Source organism: Aplidium turbinatum, chromosome 3, assembly GCF_918807975.1.
Source record: "Aplidium turbinatum chromosome 3, kaAplTurb1.1, whole genome shotgun sequence".
NCBI lineage: Eukaryota > Metazoa > Chordata > Ascidiacea > Aplousobranchia > Polyclinidae > Aplidium > Aplidium turbinatum.
The window spans coordinates 38,484,239-38,497,753 of record NC_137474.1 but is presented as its reverse complement, the minus strand read 5'-3'; the positions used below and the strand labels follow the sequence as shown (position 1 = coordinate 38,497,753).

The window sequence follows — 13,515 nt, the reverse complement described above, 5'->3', positions numbered from 1 at the left end:
TTGTTGTTTGGGCTGTTCTCTTCTGGCTAAACTGTTTGGTCAAACCTTGTAGGTTTTTTGTTTTGTTGAGATTTTTAAATGCGAGCAGAAACAGATATTTCCTTGAAAAGTTGTTGATAAAGAACGTGTAATTATAGCAATAATGGTGTTGCAAACACGATAGCGTTTTTTTCACTTTTCACGTTAATGTCGGTAAAGTTATTTTCAAGTTTAGTTAAATGTCTAATTATGTGGCAGAGGATTATCTTTGGGGCACCACTGTGTTTTGATCTATTGATGATTGGGCATATTCATAAAATAGTACTGTGGAGTGGGGCAAAAGAAAAAGCATTCAACAAAAATATCTTTTTGTTTTGAGACATGTGTCACATTTTGACTTAAAGTTTTTGAGAAAACAATTTGGGCCGGATACCAAAAAGATGACTGGCCTTCATACAACGCATCTTTATTTACTTGCTACAGATATGCACACATTTTACACATTCATATGGGGTTACATGAGAGGAAAAAAATACAAAGTGAGGAAAATACACGTATAGGAAAAAGACTACAAACATCTCAATCTTCCTTGTACAACAATTTACAAGCAACATCATAACATTTTGATCTTAAATAGACATCTGTATTTAGTAGCCTATTATTGTAAGAAAACAATGTAATTGTAACGAATATGCAGTGTTTTCGTAGTTTCTTAGTTCCCTGGAAAATTTGTGAGACCCAAAACTGATTTCGTGCCCAGGACCAAAAGTAGACCTACGCCATAGATCCTTTGTAATTCATATACCAAGTTTTAATAGGGCTAAAATTACAAGTAAACATTTGTAGTGGCAAAATTAGTGCCATGTTTGCAAAACAATGCATCAGTAGCAGATGTAGAGGTAGATACAATCACGTATACGGTACCCCACAAAAGTTGAACATGAAACAACACGATGAGGTTGTCAACCTCTTTGGAATCAGGTTTCTTAAGCCTCATCAGTTCAGTTCACTTTATTTTTATTTCTAATCATCACAACGAAAAAACAACATTGCTTATGCCAAACAAAGCAGAGGTCTACAAAAAGGTAAAGTGACAAAAGCTTGAATTCTTGTATTTTTTCATGCAATTTTGATTTTAGAATTTATGATCTCAAAATCCTGTCTCGAAATTCTGTAGTTTATACTCACAGAGTTAGATTTATTAATACGTGTCATGTTAAGCACCACAATCAAGAATATAAAAACTTATTGACAAATACGACGCACTTATCTAAAAGTCTCGAACCCTACTTTGAAAAGAAAAAGCTTTGATGGGGTAGAAGCACAAGCTGCTATTAAACAAAATTCATTTGAGTATTTACACATTGCCGATTAAAACCGAAAACAATATTACAAAATTTATAAACGGATACAACTTAAGCTACGCAAAAATATTTATATATGCAGCATTTTTGCAATAATATTTGCAAGACTGTTTTAGTAATAGCCTATTTCATTTCTTGTGTTGTCATTTGTAGCTATAACTTTGTAGATTCAAAATCACTTTTTTCTTCCAAATCTGTTTTTGGATGTTTTCCAAATTCCGGAAGAAACGGAATATACCGGGAAAACCTGTTGATGAAAATAAATGTTAGCATGATGTTAGTATTGGGTTGTAAAATTTAATCAAATTTAAAACTAAGACAGGAAATTTTATGTCAAGATGTAGCGTTTCAACATATTGTTGTAAAAAAGGCTTTGCTTACTGAATTTAACTACAAACAGTAGGCCTACACACAGTTTCGTTTTTTTTTTTGTTTTTTTTTGGCCTTCCGGCTTCCTCAGTGCAGTAGGTACACTGGTATGGCCATGGAGATAATAGCTCCATGTGACATTTTCTCATTTGTGGTACCTAAGTTCCTGCCAAAGTGTCAAACTACAAGCAGTGAGCTTTGCGCAATTCATAGCAAAGTTGAATTCATGTATATTGACAAAATTCTGATAGAATCATTTCAATGTCAATCAAAAATACCTGCAGCATCCTGTGGGAAAAGGCAAGCGATAACATTCGTCCTCTTCTTCCTGCAATGCTTTGTTATGTAGTCGTTCATCATGTTGTACATTCAACCATGCAGTCATCCCACGTTCTTTCTCAGTACCTGATAAGGATATCAGAATTCTCATCTGTACAGTTTCTACCAATAATATAATCCATGTGCTAAATTAATTACTTTATGTTTCGTTTAGAAACTACGAAGTGGAAATTGGAAATGTCAAAACGTTAGACTTAATCTAAATATACCTAACAACAATGGGATGTATAGTGCTGTATAATGACGTCAAAATACCAAAAAGTATGTTAAAAACAATATCATTCGAACTTGAACATTTTTACTGTACAGTGTACACACAGTACAGCGAACTGCGTGTAGGCCTACAGTAAAAAGAACCTATTTGAAATTTAAGAACAGCAATGATAGCTTCTCACTATTCAAAGAAAAATGCTGTCGTAGACATTGTAGCACCATAATTACAAACTATGAAAATAATTAAACTATATTATCTATCAAACACAAATTCATAAATCACATACGCAAACGAAAAAATGATTGGCTCATAATTTGCTTATAAGTATAACATCATTATTTCATCCAAATTACCGTAAAAAGTCTACATTTTATTGATTCTCTCTCTTTCATTCTTTCCTAAAATTAACGCTCCTTTGCTGACTCCTTTTGTCTCTGCCTGTCAGTGCTATTTTTGATATCATATACTTTTCTCTATTTCTTTTGCTATTCTGTTTCATCTACCAATCTATTTGATTTTATATAATTTTGGAGTTTAACGTCTATATTTGTATAGTATTGTGCTGCTATCCCCAGTTTCAACACCATACTCCGTATTGTATTATATCCTGTAAAATATCTGCATTCTTCATACGTTATTGTGCTGAACATATCAAAAGGATCTGTATCTGGATTCAATATCGTACCTGGTATTGTGTTATCGAAGAAGAAAGCAATAAATCCCCCCACCAGCATTGGAGTTTGTAGAAGAACTGTAATGATTTGGTCGCCTTCCACAGAATTCGTCTGAATAATTCCAGGATTTGCCTTCATCCATTCCGGAACAGTTAAACCCATGAACAAAGCTGTTCCAATAATAAAAAGATTTCTGCCAAAACAAATCAGTGAAACAGTAACAATCTGTAATGAAGTAAAACTACGTGTATTGCTGCAAGGTTCAATAAATTTTTTTACCAATGTCACATAAAAAAAGGCCTGTAAATTAAATCTTATACACTTATACAGTAGAAGTAAAATTTACTACAGGATTGAAATATGGTTAAACAGCAGAAAAACAATTTTCGTTTTTGTTAAACTAGTCTCGAGATTGATTCTTTACTTGAGGAAAGTTTTACCTTGTTGAATTCAAGTCCACATATTGTAAATTGCTTATTCCTACTGCAGATACCATTCCAAATGTTGCACATAAAATGCCTCCAACAACTGGATCAGGAATAGTGGAGCAGATGCTTCCGAACTTACTGAAAACTCCCAAAAATATCATAACACATCCGGCAACTTGCAGCACCTATAAAGTTTATTAAAAAACTTACATAAAAGTCCTTGGAAACTGAATACGTTCTTAAACGCTGCTTTTATTGTAACTTAACCGGTCCTACCAGTGGTTTAAAAACGTTATGAATGTGCCATTATCATGCTGTTTAATGAAATGGGCAATTAAATGTTGTTGTTTGTCATTTGCAAAAACTTGTAAGTAACTGGTGGCAATTTTTTTGGATTTCAAATTCCTTACACCTGGAAAGTACAATGTTTTTTTACAACTTGTTAGAAAATCCAGCAAAACATTAGCAAATTCATTCAAATATTAGAATTTTTTTTCAAATTTCTGCTTATTTCTACTAACTTACTCTTCTACTGCCAATACGGGTTATTCCAATAGCTGCAATATTTCCGCTATATGACGTCGTTGCTGTTCCAGTTCCAATAACACCTGCCAACATGCAACCATGGCCACCTAAAGATATGGCCTGATTTGTCACATTTTGCAGAAATTTCCAGGTTTTTCTAACTTTGGGCAAACGTTTAAATAAATTTTTCTAAAAATTAGATTTTTACACTTTCTTTATTCTTTTCCCCAGATGATACAATAAGTTTTAACATCCTTACATGTTGAAAAACAAAGAAAATTTGATTTCGAAGATTTTAGTCAGACTGTTAATTTTCAATAACAGTCTGATTTTGTGTTTTTCAACTTACTTTTTCTCATTTGCTACTGCTTCCCCAAGGCAACAAAAAGTTTTATGTCATTAGGAAACCGCAAAAAGTAAAAACATCTCAGAAAATGTCAGTCAAGCACTAGCAGTAGCTGTAATCAAAATATGCAAAATGTGACAAATCAGGCCGCACCTCCAGGTGGCCATGATGCAACCAATTCCTTCCACCAACACTCCTCTGGAGAGCAACGAAATTGTTAGAAAAGTGTTCAGTTTAGTTTTATTTCTGACTATAACAACAAAACAAAAGACTAAACACAGCTAATGTCTAGATAAAGGTGAGGTCAAGATGGTAGGCCATATTCAGTTGCTGAGCTTCGGAGATGAGAATTCTCATCACACTAAACCTTCGGCACCTACGAGAATAAATAAGAGAAAAGATCCTTTCTCTCGGCCGCCTTTCATTCAGAAACTATGCCTTCCCATTTCACTACATCCTGGGTAGAGGTGAGTCACGTGAGTGGTATTGGTGAACAGCCACCTTAACACTAGAATTACCAGGTCTTCTTTAATCTGTAATTGCCGCTTCGGATTAAGAGCTTTTGTTCTGAAATTCCTTGACTTTTAACAAGTTCAAACTCTCATTACCTGTTGATGGCATGTTTAGGAGGAATTGGGGCGCCTGAAAGCCGAGCGCAAGCGTAGTAGTCGCCGATAGACTCCACTAATCCGGCTATCACTCCTCCAAACATGCCCACGACTCCCCCTACTGTCACTATAGGCAATCCCCATTGGCCAGGATAAGGCCAGTGGAACCTAAACACAATTAACTAATTATAAAAACAAATTAAAGTAAAAAGAACATTCTGGATAAGCCTCAGCTCGATTATTTTACACGTCTTAAGAGTAAAGATGTTCCATACTTCTTTCCAAGGGTCTGGGATGAGAAGATAATGTGCTCATTGCACCAAGCCTTCAGCACTAACAAAAGTAGATGGCCCAGCTCCTTCCGCAACAACGCTCACCCAATTTACTGCACCGTGAGTAGAGACGAGCAGTTTTTCGAACAACTAGTTTCAGACAATTGTACCTCAAGGTCCTCTACTTTTAGGTTAAACAAAAATGTAATTGAAAGAATGTGGAGACCAAGAGTTGATCGGACGACATCGCTTTTTTCTTCGCGATATTGTGCGGTAGCTTGTACCTTCAATAATAACTAAATAGATTATATCTCTTGATTATTATACATTTTTGAATATACCGTATTTTACAAAAAAGTGAGACAAATGCAAGTTGTTTATTTCATATGTAAGCTAAAATAGTATTTCATCCAGCACAAGTTGGTATTTGTACATCATTTCAACGACTAGCAACGTTTGCAACGTTTTCGCCATTTTCAACGACTAGCAACATTTCAAGCAAAGTCCTTGAAATGATGTAAAAATAGCAATTTTGCTAACTGGATTAAACTCATTATACCAAGGTGAGTTGCCTATAACACTACTGCGAAAATCAGTTCTTGCTCGAAAGGAAGTGGAACTTCGGTCATTTGGAAATACATCAGTGACAGTAAAGATAAGACAAAGAATCCATCCACTCACTAAAGCAATCAATACCTGCATGGAAAAGAAGAAATGGTAGAATATGTATTGCAATGAAACTTCCACATTACGAATAAACTACAGTCTTAAGGGGGTTGTTGACATTTAAAGTGGTCAACGTAAGATGGAATATCGGTGACGACTAACATGCCAATTTTTTTTTATTTATTATTTTTTTGGCGGTTGTCGAACAGTGACGTGCGTATAGTGCGATAAGGACTTATATTTTTGTTTTTACAAAACTAGCGTAGCCTAATAACTAAAAAAAAGTTTCCTATGCATGAACATTTCATGCAAGCCTGTTGTTCAAAATTATGGCTTGTGCAATAATCTACTTATATAGCCTACTCTGTTTTTAAACAGTTCACAAAGATTGAAATCAAAGTGACTTACGATATTTGATTAAATCAGTACGAAGTTACACAAACAAAAACTACAGAACAAGTTGTCAAAATAAAATGTGCATACAAATGGCGAAGAGTTGAATTCTGACTAGTTCAGATTAATAAGCAGCCTAACAGTCTGTATTACCATTGGCAACACTAGGTTATCACAGACAAACATGATGAGCTACACTATAGTATCAATTACCAGATTATACTGTTATACCCAATTAACAGATTACAGTTTGTCCCAATAGGCTATGTAAACTTTGAAATTGTATAAATGCTCTCACCGGAAACATTTTAAAAAAGGGAACTTTGACGATATAGCATTTCCTTTTCTGTATAGAAAATAATGGAAATGGAATGCAAACATTTAGAAGATACTGCGAGCAAAGAGTCAGGACAGCGGCAGTGCTTGATTAAAAAAAAAAAAAATTTTAAAATCTGCTAGCAAACTTGACGAAGTACATATAGTTCTAAAGGTTATTATTTTATACATTACACTGTATTTGATAGATTACGTTAGGAATAAAACTACATAACTTACAAGTAACTTTTAAAATACATGGCCATTTAATCTTTTATATATTAATGCTGACCCAGGACAACAACACTTTTTTCATATTTGTTGTTAAAATCAACAAATGAGGCAAAGTGTAATTAGCGAAGTAAAGGTTGCCTACCAAAAACAATGGCTCTTAGCTCAGTGGTTACGCGCCCGGCTCAAGATCACGCGGCGCTCGTTCGACTCTCGGGGTGTGCGCTTGACCAACGCATTTCAGGACAAGCAATCCATTCAGAGGCATCCAGTGAATGGAATAATTCCCCACCAACAACCGGCCCTGCGTCATGAGCCTCTACAAGTATGCGAAACTACCAGGAATAACTTATCAAGGCTTTGTCAGTCCGAGGATAAAGATTCAAAAACCTAACCTAACAGTACGTTAGTGAGTAAAGTACTGTAAATCCATAACATGCAAAACACATTTTTGATTATTTTTCCATGAGCCACGCTAATTTAAATATCTTTAAATGCAGTGATGTACGCGCAAACAAAAAATATTGACGCCGTCAGCGTTAACGCAAACGTTCGAAAAACCATACGCCGTATGCGTCAACGCAACTTGTAAAAAAAGTTGGCGGCGTCAGCGTCAGCGCATACACTAGAGTAAACTCATTTTGTTTGCTATGTGACAAACATTCACACGGTATAAACCACTCGAAACAAACAAGTTTTATTTTGAATTTCCACGAAGAAACACAAGCATGTGAAAGTGTTCATCTGACATTTTGCTGTGTTTTGATTCCAACATGTCTTTGCCCATTGAAAACATTCTTTCAACTGCAGCTCTGGAAGGTATTGGCGTGTTGTAGGGAAAAAAAGACATTAAAAAGTATGCGTTGACGCTATGCGCTAAAGAACCGCGAAAACTTTACGGCGTAGCCTCAAGCGCAAACTATCCAAAAAAATGTGGCCGCAAGCGCTAGCGTAAACAAAAAGTCTACGCCGCAAGTATGCGACCTAGAATTTGCGGCGTATACGTAGCCTACATCTCTGTTTAAATGTAAATGATTGCATAATGTTTCTGGTTGATTCAGAACTGGGGAAATGTAAATGATACACTGTTTCCAAAAATACTTACAACATTGCTATTCCCCACTGAACAGATGCGTTATTTGCAGCAGGTGCAAACAACGATAATCCAATTAACGACACTACATAACTGGTGCAACAGTGAGAGGTCCCATATAACGAAGGATAAAACCGATTGTGCCAGTCAGGCCCAATATAATTTGCAAAAAGGAAGCAACAGTGATGGCTCCTTGTACCTGTTAAAATTTTATTTACGTAGCTTAACGTGATTACAGATGGAACCTAAATATATCCATATATTTTAATTTGGTTTCGTTTTCAGCAACAAAAATGCAATGCTTCTAGAAACCATTGAGCCACGACTATCTAAAATGACTTTAAAACCAGTTAGTGAAATGGACGAATAAATCTATTGCTTTGATAAACTGCATAGTTTGACTGACAATTTTAACTAGACTTCAATCAAAAATAAATTTCGACGTAATAGAACATAAATTGTACAATGTGCATTACCTGCCAAAAGTTGCAAGAAAGTTAGGTCTGATTTAATTTGTCCTCATCTTCAGCCGTTACTACAATTCGAGCAAATATTATGTCTTGTAGGTCAACGATTCGTTAAAACAACAGAAAAAATTCCAAAGCTTACACCATTCATTGATAATCGAAAGATTGAAATAACAAATCAATACTTCTGCTTGTGCGTAGCCTACACAGCGTTGTTGTGAATGCATAGCAGCCTATAGGCTGTTGGGTCGGAAAGCTTTGACGTGTTTGTAGCAGAAGTAGCCCTTCTGATTTTTGCTTTTATTTAAAGTTTATAGCCTTTTGTATTTCAATGGAGTCAAAAACAATGCCGACTCCTAAAAATAGTGCAGTCAAGGTCGTGGCATAAGTGGCATGAATAAGCTAAAGCAAGTAAAACATAAACATTCAAAACAAAGTTATGATTTGTGTAGATTTTTGTGCAAACTGCTTCATTGTCTGCGTATTAACTATTCTTAGAGAATGCGCAAGAGTTTCTTTTTTGCTAAAATGATGATGAAACTTTCATTTCTCCCGCACTGACACTTTGCACGCCTATTTTTATATTTCTATGCCTTCTTTAAACAGCACCATGATTAGAGAAACATTATTGCAAAACAAATTAGGCACTATCACTGAAAAATGGAGAACCATTTGTAAATTTCGCGGGGGGGGAGAAATGGTGCTCACACAGAATTGCACAATATCATATTGTATCACTGGATTTGCATATTGGCGTTTCCTGCCATTCAAGCAAAATGCTTTTTTATGAATGTTTATCTTATCAGTTTATTTTGATGAAATGACTATCTGAAGAACATTCATGGAAGCATAAGTATTATGAAAGTTTAAGAGCAAAGGAACATAGGCTAAGAAAACCGGTTATTAAGTTAAAAGCTGGGCTTGAAGTCGGATAAATTTAGTGTGCTCGTAGTCGGAGTCGGCCAATTATAAACTGAGGAGTCGGATTCATATATTTTTCGCTCGACGCCACAGCACTAGTTAAAAGGGACTTTTTATATATAAATGACATTGCAGATAGCTACAAGTTATCTCTAAGTAACATTAAATGTTACCTCACGCATTCTTCTTTGCCACAACTCAGGGCCATCTACAATTGTTCCGTCTGTGTCATTGTACAAAGTAACGCTGCTATTCATGAATCCAGGAGGAAGAGGATTCGGACATTGATTGTGAGGAAGAGAAAGGATCGCAAGGGTTGGTGGCAGCAAGCTAATTGGTCCACCTTGCATGATGGGTAGCCTGTTACAAGTATAATTAACATGACAAGAAATAACTTGACCCGTTTTTGTGCGTCAGCATAAAACGTGTTTTGTATAAAACAAAGGTCAGTCCAATCAATATGAAAGTAATGGGGGAAGAAAAAAAAGCTGTTTTGTAACAAAAGCGTAAATTTTTGTTAGATTTGATCCATCAATTTATTACATTTTTAAATGGTTTAAAGAAAACATTTTCTCTTCAATTAGCACATTTTTTATTATTAGAGGATTTTCTTAAATCAGCTACCTCTTTTCTACACATTTTCCAATGTTTTTTAGGTTAAAGTTGTGCTGGATTGTTAATATTTTGAATGTGAAATGTCAATCATCTTTGTGTAAGCTATTTATTGCACTGGTCTACAAAAACATAATTTGTTTCTGCTGTTTGGACCTTGAAAACTGGTTTAATGTAACTTTGGGGTGTTGAATCCGAATCTAAACTCAGATTTTTGCCATCACATCAGATTTTTAAGATATGATAACAAAATTACTTTGTTTTTGCCAAAAGTGGAAGATTAGACGTTACGTTTACCACCAACACATGCAGTGCTATGATCAATTAATCATATCAAATGCAATCACCTTGATCAAAAAAAGTTGTTTGAAGAAAAGTAATAATTCCTGACACAAAACAAAGAGTTCCGATCAAAAGTGCTCGAGCAACATCTCCTTCTTCATCGTTTGGAATGCAGAGATGAAGAGCAATGATGAGAGGAAGGCCTATTATTCCACTGACAGCCAGAAGATAATGCTAAGAATACAGTAAGATAATGATATACTTGAATAATGTTTAATTGTTATTTTTTTATCCAATCAGCAGTCCATGGTGATGGTTTTGAATGACAAAAGCTTTTAATTTAATGTGAAACGTTTTTTTCTGGTATTGGCTGATTGTTCTAGCTTAGAAGTTTAATGTTACAAAAATTGGACTTTACTCGAAAAGTCCAAAAAGAAGTTTGCTAGTTGTAGTCTAGTTGCCCCCTTAGCTCAGTAGTTAAGCTCCCGACTCAAGAATAGGTTCGGTTCTCGGGGTGAGCACTTGAGCAACGCACTTCAGGACTGCTTTTCATTCAGGGGTACCGAATGGATAGAATAATTCCTCGGCACAACACTTTAACTATTATCAAAAAAATCGCTCTGCCAATCTCGGTAACCGGCCATGCGTCAAAAGCCTCCGCAAGTATGCGAAACTACCAGGAATAACCTATCAAGGCTTTATCTGTCCGAGGATAAAGATTCAAAACCAACCAATTAAATTTTCAACTATGACTGAAAGACACTATTCGACATCCTAAAATTTCAATACGACGCAAAAATCTTTTCCGTTGGAAATAGGGCAAATAACTTAAGCTACACAATTCCAAGAATAAAAAACATTCTTAATTTTCACTTTCATTGACTTGCTCTGTGATCTTTTTACCTGCAATCCCAATAGGCTACACAACATGAATACCAGGGTGGTGTGTCTTCGATGCATGAATACCAGGGTGGTGTGTCTTCGATGCTGTAAAGCAACTTGTTCGTATTATCGTTTTCGTTCAAGTCAGTTGCATCCGCTGCGTTTTTTTCATGTTTGAATTTTACGGAAATTTTGTCATCGTCCTGGGCCATAACAACAATGAAATCTTGACGCATTGTGAATCAAATGCATTGCAAATGTAATTTCGCGTCGTAAGTCAGAAGAATAAATTATTTTCAAAGCTTTTAAAGATTTTGTTCCGATTTTTTTCAGTGATCCACTAATACGCAGCAAGCCTATGCATCCCCAATGACAGTGCTTTCACAATAAATCGTTTCGTTCGCACACAACAATTTTCACGGTTTTCATTTTTCATGAAAATATAACGTTGGAGCAACGGCTCGAAAAGATCAAAGCAACGTATAGGCTACATTTTCAAACAAGCATATCGTCAGACTAATAAAATAATGGCGTAACTCATTTTTTCTTGTTTTGAGATAATCGAAAAAAACTGTCCACACGGTTGTTTTTATCATATTTATTGTACAGTTAAACGAAAATAGCATGTCGATACAAGTACAATGAGCATGTATACTTTGATTTGCTTCATTTTGCATCCCATAATGTGCTGGGATGACTTAGGCCATTTTCCGAATGCACAGTCATGACTTAGGCCATTTGATATTTTGAGTTTATCAACATGAATTTTTTAACGGTGACACAATAACAGTAATAATACGACTAGAATTAACAGGAAAATCCCTAATAGCAACTCCAAGCTAACGATAGGAGTTATATTTCATGCTAGACTGCATATTTCGCCCAAAAACAGTTCAGAGTTGGCAAGACAAGCTGAATACATTATTATCAGTGATGAAGCAAATTATAAAAAAAGGAGTGGCACCCTGTTGGCATAACATGTTTCATAGATTGGAGATCATTGTATTTCCTCAATTTGATTGGAAGATGGCTTGAAAAAATAGAAATCGATGTAGTGTCACCTAAGTTTGGTTGTGACCGCTGTGGCAGATCCTCCCACTGTGCAGACTCACATAATGGGACCTTGTACAATACCTTTCCACTGCTTGCATGATTCAGGCCTCTAAGATCATGAACCGTGGGAGCTCCAGCTTTCTTTCCAGGCCTGATACTCAACAAGCATCATCCATCGATTTTCATAAAATTACTGTGTTGCATCCTCTGTACATTGTTGGGATGCGGTCTGATCCTGGCATTCTGGATGATAATTTCGTAATCTCTCGTCGTAAAAATGTCGTTTACCAATTTTCCCTCGATAGTACTGTGCATGCTATCGCACTTCCTTTGAGTGTTACCAGCCACGAGGTACTTCTGAGTAATAGCGATGCCATGCTTCCATTCAAGGGCCAGTAGGCACTAGAGACATTACAGTTTCTATTTTAACATCCACACCCATCACTCCAAATAACTATCTCCTCCAGACCGGGGCTTCCAGAAATTACCCGTTCGAAGTGATTAAACTTCAAGAAAGCGAATACTTCACAGCGAAAATCACCTTCTGTTTCATTCCAAATAGAGCAATAAGCATCTTTTGATTCAAGATTGAATAGTGTAAAATTGTGTGTCTGCAACTTGGTTTTATAGTACATACTTCTTGCCTTAGTTTTGGGACACAGAAGTACAGCCTGTAAATCCATTGTCCATACGGATTTTACTGTGCTAGCGGATTCTTTGTCTTTCATCTTCTCATCTCTAGCTTCATTCTTCAACTTGATCTGGTTATCGTATTGTTCCTTGGTAATATTAATGTGTTTGAATGAAGCACACACGTCGCACTGATCTCTACGTGGTATGAACAGAGCACCCGGCAGCCAGTTGCAACCAGTTCCCCTGAAGCTGCACGTTTCGATCTTATTGGACCGCAGTGGACGTGGAGCTGGCCAAGAGTGTGTGCGTAGCCCTCGCGTAGTTACGACCACCTTAAACAACCATACAAGCGAATGGCCTTTGTCTCAATTTGGACTTGGACCAAACAAAGCCCAATGGCGATGATATCATTGGTAACGGGGCCAGGCTTGGTAGAGTTGGAAGCCTCCATCCAGGTTTCACACATTGGCGGTAGATCTATGATGATCGTCTCCCAGTGCCTTTTGCCTACGTCTTTTTCCATCATAGACTGAGCCTCCAAAGCCACATACGACATCACCATCCAAAGCCAAATTCAATTTGAAGACAAACCAATACTCGGACACGAACTGGAGCCGACGATGAAGACGGAGAAGTTCTCATTATAAAATACTTCACTAAAATAGGCTGTGCTCAATGATCATATTCCTAATGATTCAGCAAGCTCTTTGTATTGTCGATGAAGTTGGATTATGGTAATTCCACGGTACAAGAATTTCTTCTTTCTGTACGTTGTGATCTTTCTGCAGTCATGGGCATGTACAGTAGTGGACAGTTGGACACTACATGTAGGCCTAATGGGAATCTACA

General features: G+C 36.3%; 1 pseudogene across 1 annotated transcript; it reads right to left on the bottom strand.

Annotated features, from left to right (window-relative positions):
- Positions 1-203: 203 nt before the first annotated feature.
- Positions 204-13,308, bottom strand: LOC145766783 (solute carrier family 23 member 1-like; annotated as a pseudogene). Its single transcript, XR_014288723.1, has 16 exons — positions 13,258-13,308; positions 12,678-12,812; positions 11,053-11,183; positions 11,002-11,017; positions 10,175-10,332; positions 9,378-9,573; positions 7,829-8,015; positions 6,476-6,599; positions 5,678-5,814; positions 4,847-5,014; positions 4,414-4,436; positions 3,893-3,999; positions 3,380-3,552; positions 2,951-3,132; positions 1,991-2,117; positions 204-1,590 (listed from the first exon to the last, which is right to left on the bottom strand). The product of XR_014288723.1 is annotated as a solute carrier family 23 member 1-like (transcript).
- Positions 13,309-13,515: the final 207 nt, after the last annotated feature.